Here is a 17732-nt window from a genome sequence, read left to right as displayed (position 1 = left end):
CTCACCACAGCAATGTTGTTACTAAAGTAAAAGAAAAATAAACAGTTGACACATTCCCAGCAATATTTATTTTTATTTTTATTTTTGTATTAAATCCACATAGAAAACACAAGATACACTTACAGTTAGTGCACCCCAAAAACCCTCCCTCCCCTATTTACACTCATTCTCACTCATTCACACAAAAGGGTTGTTTCCTTCTGTTATTAATATTATGGTTCCTACAACATATATCAATGGAGTCTGCAAGGGATACAGTCCGTGAAGCACACATGATTGGTCCACTAATAGTACTAACCTTTAACAGTTAATTTTACTCATTTCCTACTAGTTTCTATGTAACTGTTTTTATTTTATTTTAATTTCGCTTTTGTTCAAGAAAATGGTTTTTTTTTAAATAAAGGACATTACCAGACCAGGTTGTCAATGAAATTATATTGTTTAAAGGGTTCTTAAAACCAGGTTCAGTCCAGATTATATCCAGGTCGGGCTCAGCAACACACACCTTCATTTATGTACACTCAAATTAAGGAACACAACAACAGATTGCATATAATCTACAAACAAAATTACATTTTCAAAATAAGCATTTGAGGACTTTCCATCTATTTATATGTTTTGAGGCATCATTATCGGTTTCAACCATATAACTTTCTAAGGTTAAAAAATGCTGAATAAATGTTTTAAAGAAAGTAATACTAAGAGAATATCTATTTTTGGCCTTAAAAATAAACATTTTACCGAGTACTATAACTAAATTGACTAAATCATGACTGTCAATAAAACCACATCAAGCTTAATTTTCATTTCATTTTTTTCATTTATTTATTTATTTCAGGCAATGACATAAAAAAGTACAAAGTTGACAACACATAATAATATAAATTAATATAGTGCAAAAGGTAATGTATAGTATGTAATGCATGATTGTCAAGTTTTGCCTGAAAGGGAGTGGGAAGAAGATAACTTTAAACTTTAAGCTTCATTAACAAACCAATACTTCAACACATTTTTTCAACTTCCACCCAAAACAAAGACACAATATGACAATACCAAAACAAATGCAGGGTGGATACAGACTCCTGACAACAAAATCAGCAATCATCTGACTTATGCATAGTTTTAACATTTTTCCCGTGGGCAAGAAGCAATATTGTTTGCTACTTGTGTTTATTTCAATCCATAGAAATATATTTATAAAAGCTTGAAGTATACTGACAGCTACCATCAGCGACGGGCAGTAGCAAACTACATGTAGCTAAGCTACGCAGCTTGACTACATTACCCAGTAGCTTGGCGGTAGCTTAACTACTTTTTGAACAAGTAACTTTTCCTGTAGCTTAGCTATTTTTAAACCCGAGTAGCGAAGCTAAAAAATACAAAGAGAGAAAAAGGACTGCAAATTCAGGTGGAAAAATTGAGAAAATACAATGACCTGGATGAATGAGAACATCCATACATACGGAGAAAATCTATGGTGTTTGGATGATGTGTCACAATTGGCTAAGATTAGGGTGAAACATTACAGACTGGCCAATCAGAGGCAATAAGGCAAGTCATCGAAACTGGTAAGTAAAATCATAACAGATACGCACTCGGTCAGAGACAGAGGGACGCTACAAGCTGACGACTCAAAAAAAAAAAAAAAAAAAGATTAGATTTTTCCTTTAGTTAAGAAGATGACGTGCAGGAAACCCACAATAATGCGTGTCCTTTGCCATATTTAGATAAATGTATGCATTTAGAGAAAACAATGCCCAAAACCTAAGTATTTAGTTATTTATTCAGTAAACCAAAATCCTAAGTGCTATCTTCCTCAAAGACATGCAACACAAATTTAGGAACACAAATTTAGGAACACACATTAAGGTGAGTTGAGTTCATGAAAAGTTTTACTGCACATAACCATTACCAACTGTTCCCAAACAACACACAAGTCATTGTTTTGTTTTTGGCGAGATATTGATAGATGCTGTTTTTTTTTTACTGTAGGCAAAGAAAATTAATAACATTATATGGGTGGGCCAAAGAAAAGGCAAACTAAAATAAATACATACAGTTTCCCCTCGAGGTAGTTGTAGAGTGTCCCCAGCTAAATGACAGATAGTTAATAATAATGGACCCTTATTGGGTCCATTTGTACACTCTGTTACATTAACATTGATATTATACATGTGGGCCCATCGATAGAAATGCTGTTAAATGCAGCAAGCTACTTTCGCCGTGTAGTTTGTAGTGTAACTTGCTACAATTCTCCCGGGATAGCTTCCCCTGTAGCTTCACTACATTTCATCGAGAGTAACTTGTAGCTTAGCTTACAGCATTTTCCAAGTAGCTTGCATATCACTGCCAACTGCAGTGGTACCTCAATTTACAAGTACCCTAAATCCTCGGCTTTACAGTGTTGGGCCCATAAATGGAGTACGGCAAGTTTTATGTTACATAATTCAATCAAATCAAAAAGGTGAAGGAAAGGCATCTCTGCCAACAAACCAAAACGTTGCGTAAATATCTTGACAAATAGGAGACTTATTATATTTACCTAAAGAAGAGCTGGCAGCTGCTTATACTTTCTGTAACATTGAGGTAGAAATGACACGAGCCAGCTTGAAAAATATCTCCACCGTAAACTCTGTGAAAAATCCTGGATTTGTGTTTCTTTTCAACTGCCATAGAAATGTGTCAGTGTGCATGGTGCAGTGTAGTGGCTAGTGACAGGTGCTTGCGATGCAGAGGACATAGGTTTGAGTTCAGGCCATTGATTGATAAATGTATATTTTGTATTCATTTAACAGCAATTTGTAATGGAAATTAAAATCCCTATTTCTTAACCATTTTTCCTGAGTGATTATCAATGTTTTCAAATACATATGTTGACAGGTATGCTTCGGACAGGTAGCCCCCAGTACCACCGTACACCATGCTTCGATCATTTTGCTCGGGCAGGAAGTGTCATGTCTGTGTGATCATGTTTTGTTTTAGTCATGTTCGGTTTTGTTTTTGGACTTTTTGTGCACTTGTGTTTGTTTTGTCACCATAGCAACCATTAGTTTTCACCTGTCACGTCACGCATCTGTTTCACGTTTTGAGTCACGCACCTGTTTTCACTAATCATGTCTGTAGTATTTAAGTTCATTGTTTTCAGTTTGTCTTTCTGGCGACAACCGGATTCATACCCCTGTCACACTCTTACCTCTGCGCACTTCATATTCCATGCCAAGTAAGTTTTTTTTGTTTATTAATGCCACAGTTAGTGTTTTTGTTAATTGTTCACAGTTTCTGCCTATGTGCAAGTTTTGTTTTCAATAGCCTAGTTTTGTACCTCCGCCCTTGTGCGCGCCTTTTGTTTGCTTCCTTTTTTTGTAGTTATAGTGTTTAAATAAATCATGTACTCCTCCTTCACGCCAAATCTTTTGCACCTCGGGAGAACAAACCACGCCACAGTCCTAGTCATGACAGGAAGCCTGCGTCACTGCTCCATTCTGGCAACACCAATGATCCTTCTGCAAGTTCACCTACAGAAACGTTGCGACAACTTGTACTTTGTCTATGGAGGCAAGTTTGATCACCTTCTTGGTGCTTTGTGTAAACCGAACCCACGGGGGCTGATCCGAGGACCTCACTAAAACATCCAATCTCTGCCATGTTTATTTGTTTATCCAAGTGTTTTAGCATTTTTTGAGGGGAAAAACATCACGCATTAGATCTGTTTATTTGTGGGGATATCCCCGCTAGCACAGAAGTACACTGTAAAAACAAATACCGGCAGCTGTGGTTGCCAGGAATTTACCGTAAAACTAATTAGGACCAAATTTACTGTTGCCAATCAGCCTATCCGCAGATACGTCTTTTGAGGTGGGAGGAAGTCGGACAACCCACGAGAACATGCAAAATCCACACACAAAGACCCCTAGGGAATCGAACTCAGCACCTTTTCACTGTGAGGGACAGACGCTAACCACTCTGCCGACCTGTTACCACGACTAGTATCTGCAAAATGCCTGTTTCCGAGACATGTGAGTGAAACATGAGGATTTTAACTTGAGAGTATTTGTATAACCTTTCACTGGACAACTCACAACTTTGCCTTAATTTCGCAACATGTTCTTTCAGGTGAGCTGTTAAATATGAGCTTTTAAATGCTCCGTATATGTCAAATACCTGCTTGCAACCAGTTTTAGCAAACTTAAACACACAGCGGGGTTAATTTTGATGCATTTTGCAATGAAGCACATAGACAGAACCCCTCAATGTCTGAAAGCACTTGCCACAAAAATACAAGAAAACATGTTGTTAGCCAAAAGTTAACTATGCTAATGCTTTGAAGGGAAACTGACCCTTTTTTGAATTGCGCCTGTCGTTCACAATCATTAGGAATGACATGACGACAGATGTTTTTTTGTTTTTTTATGCATTCTAAATATTAAATAAATGTAAATAAAAGTCTGCTTATTGCCACTATTTCGCCCATAAAATCTGATAAATAACCTTTCACAAAGCGCCAGCAATACTCCATTGACTTGAATATTAACCAAGTATTAGTGATATTGTTATTACAAGCGCTAACGCAGACCAACTACTTATAGCGGTGCAGTGATTCACCTCTACCGCTGTGATCACTTCTGCATCTCCCTATGTTTACATCATCAATTGGTCTGCTGTTTCCTCTCTTCCCTGCTCCCTGTAAGTATATTTTTGTTAATCATAAATCATGCATCTCACCTGGACAGCAAATGGCTGAGGAGATGATTTCACAAGTTGGTACACTTAGACTGCCATTTAGAACCTGGAACTGGTGAGGATGACATGAAAAGCGCTTGTTCCACCTGCCCCCATCCCGTTTCTTCGTGACTTTTATGAGACGTTTTTCATCTAAATGGGAACATATGAACATCCCAATAGTCGCCGGCATCCTAATGACAGCAGACATTGTACAATAACTGATGTTTTATTATGTGTGTTGGCTCTCATAAAGTTTGCAATGAGCAGAAATCAGTGATGAAGAAAAAAAAATGCAAACGATGTGATGCGTTTTGGAAATTAATGCGCCAAGTATGCTTAAAATTATCAAAATATGTAAATATTAAATGTTATTATTAATGTGCCCATTACTACCCGTTACATATATACTTACATCATGTATAAAAAACCTAAATGGAGACATTTGGATGTTTTTTAAGGGATTTATAGGCAGAATTGAAAGGCTCCATTGTAAGCAGATTTTTTGATCAAATGTATTTCATTTTAAGACTGCATTAAAAAAAAATCCACCCATTGTCATGTCTTTTCTAATAATTGTGATCGATTGGCAAAATTCCAACAAAAGGGCAGTTCTCCTTTGACACAAGTCCCTAAAACAAATAAGGTATGCTGTAAATTTAAATGTACAATCTGCAAAATCTTTCATTTAGACAGAATAATACCGTACATTTTAGAATATTTGTGACATTACAATATATGAAAATGCATTGTACAAAAGTATAATTTTTCATTATTTTTACGGTAAAGTCATGTGTTTTCTACGTATTATAAACATAGTCATTTAGGTTATCTATTGTTTCTTGGTTTGCAGGAATCCACTGCATTTACAACTGTGATGAACTATTTTTTATTTTTCAGTGTTTTACTGTTGCTATTCAACAATTGTTTGCTGTAGTTTTTACGGTCATTTTTACAGTGTAGATTACATATTAGCGTAGGGTTAGGGTTACTAAACTCTAACAAATCAAAATCCACTATGACGATCCTTGGTCGAAGACCGCCCTCGTATATATAGAAACTGAAACTACAGCCTCACTAGTAACCTGACACACAATGGGAGGAAGAGTTGATAGAAACTGTTAGGAAAACAAATCAACAAGCACTAGACCGGCAACTCCGTGAGTTTTCTGCTTAAATCAGCAAAATACATCCTCTCAATTGAGAGACGCTTCCAGTGTTCTTTTAATGAACACATAACACTCTGATAAACCAATTTGCTGCTATTTTAGCACCCCTCCAAATCTCTTTGAGTTGACCATTATTTACAAGCTTAAAAACACATACACAAAGCCAACAGTGGAAACAAATACAGTATGGCTGACATAAAGTTGAAGATCTAGAATAAGGATGTAATGATAAATGGAATTAATGCGATTAAATTCCTGACAGTTAGTATTACCGTTTTAGATGAAAACTCACAAAAACCGTGACTGATAACTGCTCTTTGACTGGCGCCAGCTCGCTAGTTAAAATGCTAACATGAAAACAAGAGACATTAACGTCTTTTCCCGTTAAAAAAACGACATACCCCAGTTCAAACTTATATAAACACAGTGCTGTCTGAGCGGCTAAGCAAGGGGTCCCAAGACTACAGCCCGCCAGCGTCCAAAATCCGGCCCGCGGGAAGTCCGAAGTCTAGAGTTAAATCTGTCCTTTCTAATCCATTTTCTACCGCTTGTTACTCTCGGTGTCTCCTAGCCGCTCAGGCAAATCATATTGTCTGAAAATGCATTTTCCCATGGATAACGTGACACAATCGCGCTCGGAATATATATATATATATATATATATATATATATATATATATATATATATATATATATATATATATATATATATGTCTTAATAAGATTATCCAAAAAATAGTGCTCGATACCGTGGTAGAGCGCAATATATGTATGTGTGGGAAAAAATCACAAGACTACTTCATCTCTACAGGCCTGTTTCATGAGGGGTTCCCTCAATCATCAGGAGATTTTAATAGAAGCATTCACATACCATGGTTTATATAGGGCACAGAGTGGGTAGGTACAGTATGGCGTAGGGGCGTGGTGATTGGCTCATGTGTTACCTAGGAGGTGTTTCCGTCTGTGACGGCATGCTGATACAATTTTGCTGCGCTTGTTGAGGGATGACAGGTCTGGACGGTATATAATAAACAGTTTCTCTTTCAAGCATAGGTTGCATCTTTTATTACCACTATAGTAAGGTGCAGAGGTGGGACCAAGTCATTGTTTTGCAAGTCACAAGTAAGTCTCAAGTCTTTGCCCTCAAGTCCGAGTCAAGTCCCGAGTCAAGACAGGCAAGCCCCGAGTCAAGTCCAAAGTCAAGACTGGAAAGTCTCAAGTCAAGTCCTAAGTCCTGCATTTTGAGTTTCGAGTCCTTTCAAGTCCTTTTAACCACAGACTAATATATTAACACAGATTGTGTATGCTTTTCAAACGCTGTATTTATTTATTAAAACAAGTGCATTTTAAATTGCAGGAAAGAAAATTGTGCTGACATTGCACTTTATAATAGCACTATTAACCAGTCATTTTAAACATTAACTCATTCCTTTACAGAACAAACACATTGAAAAATAAAGTGCAAATGTACTTATTCGTACAAAAGTGTTAACATTGAAAAAACATGACATATACGTGAACATAACAAAAAAGTTGTACTTTTTATATGTCAGGGCCCTATGCTGCATTGCATTTGCAAAAGACCAAATTAGCCAAGAGTCTGTCAGTCATTTGTGCACGATGGGGGCGTAGTATGATGCCACCATGGCTGAAAACTCGCTCCACTGGAGCACTGGAGGCAGGCACTGCCAAGACTCTCATGGCCACTCGGAACAGTGAAGGAAGAGTCTTCATGTTCAATGCCCAGAACAAAAGGGGGGAGAGAGTTGTTTTGGGTTGGTGCACTACTTGTAAGTGTATCTTGTGTTTTTTATGTTGATTTAATTAAAAAAAGAAAAGAAAAAAAAATATTTCTTGTGCGGCCGATACCAATCGATCCACGGACCAGTACCGGGCCGTGGCCCGGTGGTTGGGGACCACTGAGGTAAACAACCAACAGTATGTCAGAAAGCTAGCTAAAACGGTACACATATTCATAATATAGTATACATTTTAACTGACTTTTATTTTACTATTTTTGTCTTTTTTTAGGTGGCTAAAATACACGGTGCTGCTGACCGCCGTCTAACGTTACGTGTGATATGTTGACTAACGTAACCCTGCTTAAAAAAAATCACTGAACAAAAAGTATGAATAAGGTAGTGAACTGCAACAGATTCCCGTGTTTGCAATAACGTTATAACGTTAGCAGTGAGTTTACAGCCTCACTGATTTAACTACACAGCAAATAAAAGTCACGTTACTTAGCCAATAAACGTTATCTTACATTCAAAACTTACCGTTCTTTGTGCATCTTCAAATGCCGGACGAAGTTGGAAGTTGTTGCCTCTCCATCAGTAATTTTCGAACCGCATGTGTTGCATACTGCAAATCGTTTTGTGTTGACCACCTCGTAATTTTTATACCCAAACAAAATTATTTTAGGTATCATTTTTTGTTCACTGGCGTGTGGTTTGGACATGTCTTCTTTGTTGGTTGTCCTGCAATTTGATTGGATGAATGCTGTGTGATGAAAACAAAGTAGATCTAATTTGATTGGCTGTTGTACTGAGACCACACCAGCTGACACACGCAACGCTGATAGACAAGTACACAATGAAAAATACGGAGCGCTCCCGAATAACTTTTTCATCTTTGGGTTTTGGGGAAAGTAGCAAGCCATGTCAAGTCATGTCAATTCAAAAGGCTCAAGTCCAAGTGAAGTCACAAGTCATTGATGTTAAAGTCTAAGTCGAGTTGCAAGTCTTTTTACATTTTGTCAAGTCGAGTCTAAAGTCATCAAATTCATGACTCGAGTCTGACTCGAGTCCAAGTCATGTGACTCGAGTCCACACCTCTGGTAAGGTGTGCTGGATGCAAGAATTTGCCATGTTATTGAATGTTCCGTAGTATTCCGCAGGTTTTGGTTCCTGAAAGAAGCCTTGTGATTGTTCCATCTGGTTTTGAACTCTCCCTTGACACATATGTAGGATTAACCAAGGGAGAGTTCAAAACCAGATGGAACAATCACAAGGCTTCTTTCAGGAACCAAAACCTGCGGAATACTACAGAACTCAGCAAACACATTTGGGACCTCAAAGACAATAATGTTGAATATTCAATAACATGGCAAATTCTTGCATCCAGCACACCTTACAATAGTGGTAATAAAAGATGCGACCTATGTTTGAAAGAGAAACTGTTTATTATATACCGTCCAGACCTGTCATCCCTCAACAAGCGCAGCGAAATTGTATTAGCATGCCGTCACAGACGGACACACCTCCTACGTAACACATGAGCCAATCACCATGCCCCTACGCCAGCCTGTACCTACCCACTCTGTGCCCTATATAAACCATGGTATGTGAATGCTTCTATTAAAATCTCCTGATGATTGAGGGAACCCCTCATGAAACAGGCCTGTAGAGATGAAGTAGTCTTGTGATTTTTTCCCACACATACATATATATATATATATATATATATCTATATATATATATATATATATATATATATATATATCTATATATATATATATATATATATATATATACATATGTATATATATATGTATATATAGGGAACCCCTGGGCTAAGCTATTCAATTGTAGACATTGAACCGACAAGATGTGCACTCTTAGACCACGCTTCGTTAGAAATAGAGACCCAGGTGTTTTCACTGTGCGTTCAAGGACCACTGAATAGAGTAGGACGCCACAACGTCCGCCGGAAATAATAATGAATAATTAAAGTTTTTATTTGTTACGCACTTTTAATTTAAATAAATCTTAAAATGCTATAATACAAACCAATACATAAAACAATAATATATTATCCATTGAAACATAAAATACATTACAACTAAAACACTACCAGTGAAGCACAAAAAACACAAAATATGCAAAATAGTGTTTCTTTAAAAAAACAAAAAACTTTCAGCTTTCAACAATACCGCGATAATATTGAGAATTGATTTTGGTCACGATAGCCGTGATGTGAACTGTTCACATCATTGCATCACTACAAAGGAGTCAAAACCAACCCTATAAACAAAATAAGAGAATAAAGGTTTTGACCCGAGCTTCCATGTGTGCCATCCTCTCCTGAGTCACCCTGCAACACAAACATCACACAGAAGATTCTTCTTGTTAATGAATTTTCTTTGAGAGCTCATTCGATCATATAGAACTTTGTTGCCACAGCAATTGCTCAGCAGAAGGAAGTGAGCTTCACAGCTGCCATGTCTGCTCCGCAGTCATTTATCGTGACACTCTGTGGCATCACTGTAAAGATTGTACAACTTGCGCCCTAAAGGGGAACTGCACTTTTTTGTGAATTTTGGAAAGTCGTTCACAATCATTGTGAGATGCAAGAACATTTTATTTTTTTTTTTAACGATTTTAAAGATGATAAAAAACGCTTGAAAGATGTGGCTAATGTAAGTATACAGTATATATAATGTAAGTCTATATATAATGTAGTAGCAGACACGTTCATAACAATATGTAATATGTTCAATATTTACCATATTTTGATCATTTTAATAAGGATTTATTCCGTGCATTAAATTCTGTTTCCATAGCAGCGCACGTCTGACTTCTGGCAACAAATGTGTGTTCCTACTTCCGGAAACAAACGCGAGTGTGTTTTCTAATCATGGCAGACTTGTTAACAGACAAGGAAGACGGCTATTTTTGGAAAAATTAGGATTAACAACCTTATACTTTTGAAGCTAAATTTACTGATGCTTATAGAAACGAGCACGAAGGAAGAGTGGGACGTTGGAGCAGACGGAAGCCGGGAGAGTGAAGTGAACGCGATTTTTACGCCAAAAATATGGAATTTGGAGACAAGCTATTTCGACATAAATGGACTGCTTGCCCAAAATTAACAGGAAACGTCCCCGGCCAACTGGACCAGACAAACAACTGTCCATCGAGTGACTCACTTTAATATCGATCATAATACGTGTTAGTACAACTACAGTACACAGGCTGTCTGGCTAGCTCAGCTGTGTACAAACAAAAGATGAAATGTGGGCTAATACTTTACAGATACTGTAATATGATTGTACATGTTTTTCAGTCTGTACAAACTGGTGTTGTATCGCGGTGTGGTGCATTACAAACTCAAACGTGTGTCGTGTTCTTGTATACGCTAGCTTATCTCTCGCCGTAGTTAGCTTTTACGGCTAATACCGTAGTATGGCGATGTTTTACTATGATAGAAAAAGAGTTCCTCAGTGTTTAGTCTTACAATAACAAATTTGCTACAGGTTGGTTATTGTTTAGGTTACAAAACGTAAATGAAGTATTGATGACGGTTTTTGAATGCATTTTTAAAGTGATTTAGAGGTAGAATTGATTGCCCACATTAGCTTCATTGCTAGCCACTTAGAACGAGACGATTTGTATATGTTAGAAAGCGAAAAAAACAAGAAACCTTTTGTCTTCTTGTGTAATGATTGTGAACGATAGGCAAAATTCCCTCCAAAAATGCAGTTCCCCTTTAATGGGGAGGAGGAAAAGGTTGAAACTGAGACTTAATCATTGAATTCGATGATGTATTGACTATGTGGGGCCGGTTTCAGAGGATATATGGCGAAGTGCGTTCGTATTCCAGAAAACACAGGCTGTACACAAAGGTACCATGGAAGAGGACGTTTTAATTTCACTATCATGCCTCTAGTTTTTATTCTCTATGTCTTTTGTGTGCACATGCAGAAGCTGTAAATCTAGTAATACCGGGGTTTATGTGCCGGGCCATAGAAAATGGATTTCCATTCAAGTAAGCCCCATTCTTATAACCCACTACTTATCTGTTTAATTTCCTGGGGGATTTTGGATTAATCATAGCGGGTTAATCCTTTTGCAGTGCATTCGAATCCTCCATCAAACTCTCACCGTAATGCAGAATAGTACTCAGTGTTAGAGTAACACAGCCATAGTAATCCCCTGCACACTTTTCCAAGAAGCCCACTGTGTAGGTTACAAAGGCAGGGCTGCACTTCTCATTATACGTGCTTTAAATGCTCAAAATTGCCCCGACGTCTTTGATTAATCCCTACAAAGTCACAGTAAATTGCTAATAACAGTAATAAGTATACTTCGACCATTTTTTTTTTTTACATGCTTGCACAGAATTGCTATAACGGTAATTGAAAGCTTCACAAGCTCCGGTCATTAATAGCAAGTGCTTTATGACATTGTTAGCCCCTTTTCATGTATTATGGATGTACGTGTCTAAAAGGGTGCAGCAGAGTTGAAAAGTCACCGGATCCCTCTGGGGAATTTTGGGGATCAATGTGAATGAAATCATCTTTAACAGGGGGTGCTGTGTAAAAAGAGAAGATCACAGTGTGACGTTTGCAACATGGAGAAAACACTTGGCCATTACAGACACATCCTGCTCACTTTAAATGCAAATGAAGCAGTTTAGTGCAACAGTGCAATATCTGGTAATAACAGGGCGGGAAAGTCTTGGAAAGCGCCTCTTTATTAAGACAATGGTTTTGATATCTGTCTATTACCTGACCGCTTCTATGTTAGCTACTTCTTTGTTTATAACGCATATTTTAGCTACTTTTATAATGTATATTTTCTGCTGGATCTACTTTCTATTTTATGCTGCCCTTTTTTGTGTGTGTGTGTGTGTGTGCTGCAGCTGTTACATATACTGTAATATTGTACATGGTAATTGGGATTTGTTATATATTGTATATATTATATAAAAATATAATATAATAACATACCAGTATATATTATATACTGTATATATATATATATATATATATATATATATATATATATATATATATATATATATATATATATATATATATATACAGTATATATATATATATATATAAATATTACATATATGTTATATTTCATATTGCTACTATGTTAAATTTTTAGTCTACTTAATACCTGCTAGTGTTGTAGCCAATATTTTGGTACCAGTACCGGTACTAAAATGATTTAGGTACTTTTCGGTACTTTTCTAAATAAAGGGGACCACAAAAACATTGCATTATTGGCTTCATTTTAACAAAAAATCTTAGGTTACATTAAACATGTTTCTTATTGCAGTTACGTCCTTAAATAAAATAGTTAACATACTACACAACTTGTCTTTTAGTAGTAAGTAAACAAACAAAGGCTCCTAATTAGTCTGCTGACATATGCAGTAACATATTGTGTCATTTATCATTGTATTATTTTGTCAACATTATTAAGGACAAGTGGTAGAAAATAAATTATTAATCTACTTGTTCATTTACTGTTAACATCTGCTTACTTCCTGTTTCAACAAGTTCTATCTACACTTCTGTTAAAATGTAATAATCACTTATTCTTCTGTTGTTTGATACTTTACTTTAGTTTTGGATGATACCACAAATTTGGGTATCAATCCGATACCAAGTAGTTACAGGACGTGGGACCGGTACGTTTCAGAGACGGTATCGTACTGACAATGATTAATTAGTATCGCGGTACTATACTAATACTGGTATACCGTACAACCCTAATACCTGCGATATCCTTTCCATCCTTACCCTTTCCATCCTTTGAAACTGAGCTACTGTGTGGAACAATTTCCCTTGTGGATCAGTCAAAGTTAGGCTGCACCCCTTAGTCCCCATTGCCACTCATGCTATTTTAAAAGATGATATACAGTGCATCCGGAGAGTATTCACAGCACTTTTCCACATGTTGATTTGTTACAGCTTTTTTCCAAAATACAATAAATCCATTTTTGTCCTCAAAATTCTGCACACAATTCCCCATAATGACGATGTTTTTATTTGCAAATGTATTAAAAATAAAAAAATATTTTTTTAAATGTTATATCAATACTTTAATGATGCACCTTTGGCAGCAATTTTAGCCTTGTGTATTTTTTAATATGTTGCAAAAAGGCTAGGTACTCCTATCTTTGGGCAGTTTTGCCCATTAGGCTGCTGCCACCTCCATGCTTGACAGTGTGAAACATTTTTATTTGCAAATGTCTTAAAAAATAAAAATGTAAAAAGTATTCACATTATTTCCTCAATACTTTAATGATGCACCTTTGGCAGCAATTACAGCCTCATGTATTTTTTAATATGACGCAAAAAGGCTAGGCACACCTATCTTTGGGCAGTTTTGCCCATGATGCTGCCACCACCGTGCTTAAGGATGGTGTTGGCCTGGTGGTTTCCTCCAATGATGCATGGCTATTTTGTCTCTTCAGACCTGAGAACTTTGCTTCTCATGGTCTGAGGGTATATTTCAGGTGCATTTTGGCAAGCCTTTTACTGAGAAATGGCTTCCGTCTGGCCACTCTACCATACAGGCCTGACTGGTGGATTGTTGCAGAGATGCTTGTCCTTCTGGAAGGTTCTCCTTTCTCCAAAGAGGAATGCAGTAGCTCTGACAGAGTGACCATCGGGTTCTTGGTCACCTCCCTGACTAGACTAAGATTAATGCAGCAATGTACAGAGAAATTCTGGATGAAAACCAACGCTTCCCATCCAACCTGATGGAGCTTTAAAGGTGCAGCAAACTGCCGTAAGATAGGTGTGCCAAGTTTGTGATATTATGTTCAATAGACTTGAGGCTGTAATTGCTGCCAAAGGTGCATCAACAAAGTATTGAGCAAAGGCTGTACATACTTATGTACATCAGATGTTCTTAGTTTTTTATTTTTAATACATTTGCAAATTTAAAAAAATGGATAGACAATATGACCTAAAATCTATGTGAAAACAATATATACCAATATTTGGCATATTGATGATAAAGTCCCACCTTAGAACTCATAGACTCTGTTTGAGATCAGTTGACCTGCCACTTTTCTTTTTTTGCCCACCTCTCCTAAATGGAGAGGTTACCAGGTGGCCACGGATAATCCCTGGAGAGGTACCAGTCTGTAGGACGTGCTAGCTGTTCTATGTTATTACCCTGGGTGGACCGCTCCTCTATGACATTGATGAAGACCTCTTACGACCCTCTGCTGGCCCCCAATGGACTGGACTCTTACATTATCATGAATCGTGCAGTAACTGTACCCACTTTGCATTCATTACAACCGGTCACACAGGAGAGGGGTCCGCACATCTGCGCCCCCTTCTCAGGGTTTCTGCTTATTCCTGTTTTGGATTTTGAGTTTTTCCTCGCCCGGATGTGGGTTTCAGATCAGGGGATGTCATTGTGGTTTCTGCAGCCCTTTGAGGCACTTGTGATTAAGGGCTATGTAAATAAACTTTGATTTACTGATTGATTGATAATAGAGCCATTTTAAAACAAGTTACAAAGGCTCCTAATTAAGTGTTAATAGCTGGTTATTTTCTCTTGTAACATGGCTCTATATACACTTTTGTTAAAATGTAGAAAATACTTATTCTTCTGTTGTTTCAATACTTTTCATTTGTCATGTCTGTGTAATCATGTTTTGTTTTAGTCATGTTTTGTTGTGTTTAGTTATTGGACTCTTTAGTTTATGGCTTTTCACTCCCTTGTCTTGTTTCCATGGTTACCCATTAGTTTCACCTGTTCCACGTTTGGATTCATTGTGCACTCTTGTTTGTCACCCTCACGACTCACGCACCTGTCTTTAATCATGTCACTATTATTTAAACCCATTGTTGCCAGGAAGTCTCCCTGGCGACATCATACCCCTGACTTTCTGCTTCTCACTCTGTTTACTTTGCTTAAGTTTTTTCTATTCATGCCACAGTTAGCGACTTTTGTTCATGTCCATAGTTTTTTGCCCACGTGCAAGTCTTTTTGTTTCATTAGTCAAGTTTGAACTTCCGCCTGGAGCGCACTTTTTGTTCCTTTGTTAGTGTAAAATAAATAATGTCTTTACCTTCACGCCTTGCCCGCGCCAACTTTCATTTGCATTCCGGGAAGACAAACCCCAAAGTCCAAGTCTTGACATCATTAGTTTCAGGCGATACTACACATTTAATAATGATAAATGGGTTGTACTTGTATAGCGCTTTTCTACCTTCAAGGTACTCAAAGCGCTTTGACACTACTTCCACATTTACCCATTCACACACACATTCACACACTGATGGAGGGAGCTGCCATGCAAGGCGCTACCAGCACCCATCAGGAGCAAGGGTGAAGTGTCTTGCTCAGGACACAACGGACATGACGAGGTTGGTACTAGGTGGGGATTGAACCAGGGACCCTCGGGTCGCGCACGGCCACTCTTCCACTGCGCCACGCCGTCCCTTTGGGTACAATCCAATTTCCAGTAGTTACAGGGGCAGTATTGGTCATATCAATGCTGACACTGATACTTTAAAAGTTCAACATCATTGAATTATTTCATTTTTGGTCACAGTTTTCATCCGACAAAAACACCAAATGGCGATGTTACAATATCAATTAAATATTTTCCACTATTTGCATTATTTTAAATATTTTGTTTTTTGCCCTTTAAAGCCCTCCACAGTCAAGGGGCTTATTTATTGAGTTTGTAAACAATACCAACCATGACAAAAGATTTCGGGATAATCAAACATATCGATCTAATATCGATGCTGATACTAGGTGTCGTTACGGTCAATATTTGTATCGATCAGCGCACCTGTGTTTACGTTTAAAATATCTAGCTTAGGGGTTAGCCTATCTTATCGCATCCTCCAACGCTGTGTAGTGTAGCATGTATAGCTATTTCTGGTTTTCCGGTGATAATGGTAATTATAAGAAACTTGTTTTTTTTGCCGCCATAGAGGCAAAGATTGCTGACTTGGAAGCGGCTTTACACTGTGGAGGGACGTTAGCGACAGTGCGTTGAGGACGCGGTCGTTCGCTTGTCGCTGTCAAATTAGCAGGACACAGCTCGAATTAGTTACCAACACAATATAATTATAGTAATAAAAGTTCTATTGTCGGTCAAATTTGTATAATTTATATTGTTAATGTCGCGCAACTCTGACCTGATACATGTTCTTCGAGACGAGAATTTCTGAAGTCACATGCCAAAATAAGCTGTTGTTAAGTGAGTGCTCTTCCTTGTACTTCTGGAGGCGTCCCATTATTTTGTGTGTTTTGCTGCTTCTTACATGGGTTTAGATTACTTTGGATTATGATTGGTGGGCTGCCTGGTGTTTGGCCTACTTGAGACTCAAATAAAGCGTTCAAACACAAATTGCTCTAATGAAGCATCTTAAAGTGGCCTTACTGGCTTACTAATCCTTGAAGAGGACCTCATGTCGTCATTTGTAACACGCATCCTTGAGATTCACTGGACCAATATAAACATTCTTGCAGTGCATGAACACATACTCCTGTCATATTTAGACATATATGACTCTATGGCAGAGGTGTCAAACCCGTTTTCATTGAGGGTCACATCGCAGTTATGTTTGACCCCAGAGGGCCACTCCTAACAGTGAATACTATTATTGCACAATTTTCATTGCATTTTATCCGTAGATTTTTTTTAACTACAATGTAAAAAAAAATAAAAAAATCTGTACATTTTATTTTTTGGCAGCTCAGTTGCAAAAATGTTACCTTAATATTTAGAGTTTGTTTTTTTTTTGTAGTTTTTTTTACTGTAAATGGAAAAACAGTACCGCTGTTCTTATTGTAAAAACAATGACAACTCAGTTGCCTGATTTTTACTTTGAAATGTAAGTGGTTTTTTTTTTTTTAATTGTATTTTTTTTACTGTAAATAAAAAACTGTTTTTTTTAAATGAAAACTTCTGGCAACTGAGCTGCCAGTTTTTTTTTGTTTGTTTTTTTACCGCAAACTAACAGCTGTGAATGCCAAAATGGCACCACAGTTTATTTACAGTACAAAGATAAACTTTTTTTTTTTTTTTTACAAAAAAATGCTGTAAAAACCACAGTATAAT

General features: G+C 37.3%; 1 protein-coding gene across 2 annotated transcripts in view; it reads right to left on the bottom strand.

The window, feature by feature from the left end:
- LOC133605530 (uncharacterized) overlaps positions 1 to 17732 on the bottom strand; it is a 345893-nt gene that overhangs the window by 263886 nt on the left and 64275 nt on the right. The gene's annotated exons all lie outside the window — the stretch shown is intronic.

This window comes from Nerophis lumbriciformis, linkage group LG02 (assembly GCF_033978685.3).
Source record: "Nerophis lumbriciformis linkage group LG02, RoL_Nlum_v2.1, whole genome shotgun sequence".
Taxonomy (NCBI): Eukaryota; Metazoa; Chordata; class Actinopteri; order Syngnathiformes; family Syngnathidae; genus Nerophis; species Nerophis lumbriciformis.
Note: the sequence above shows the minus strand (reverse complement) of the source record. Positions and strands in the feature narration are given on the sequence as shown.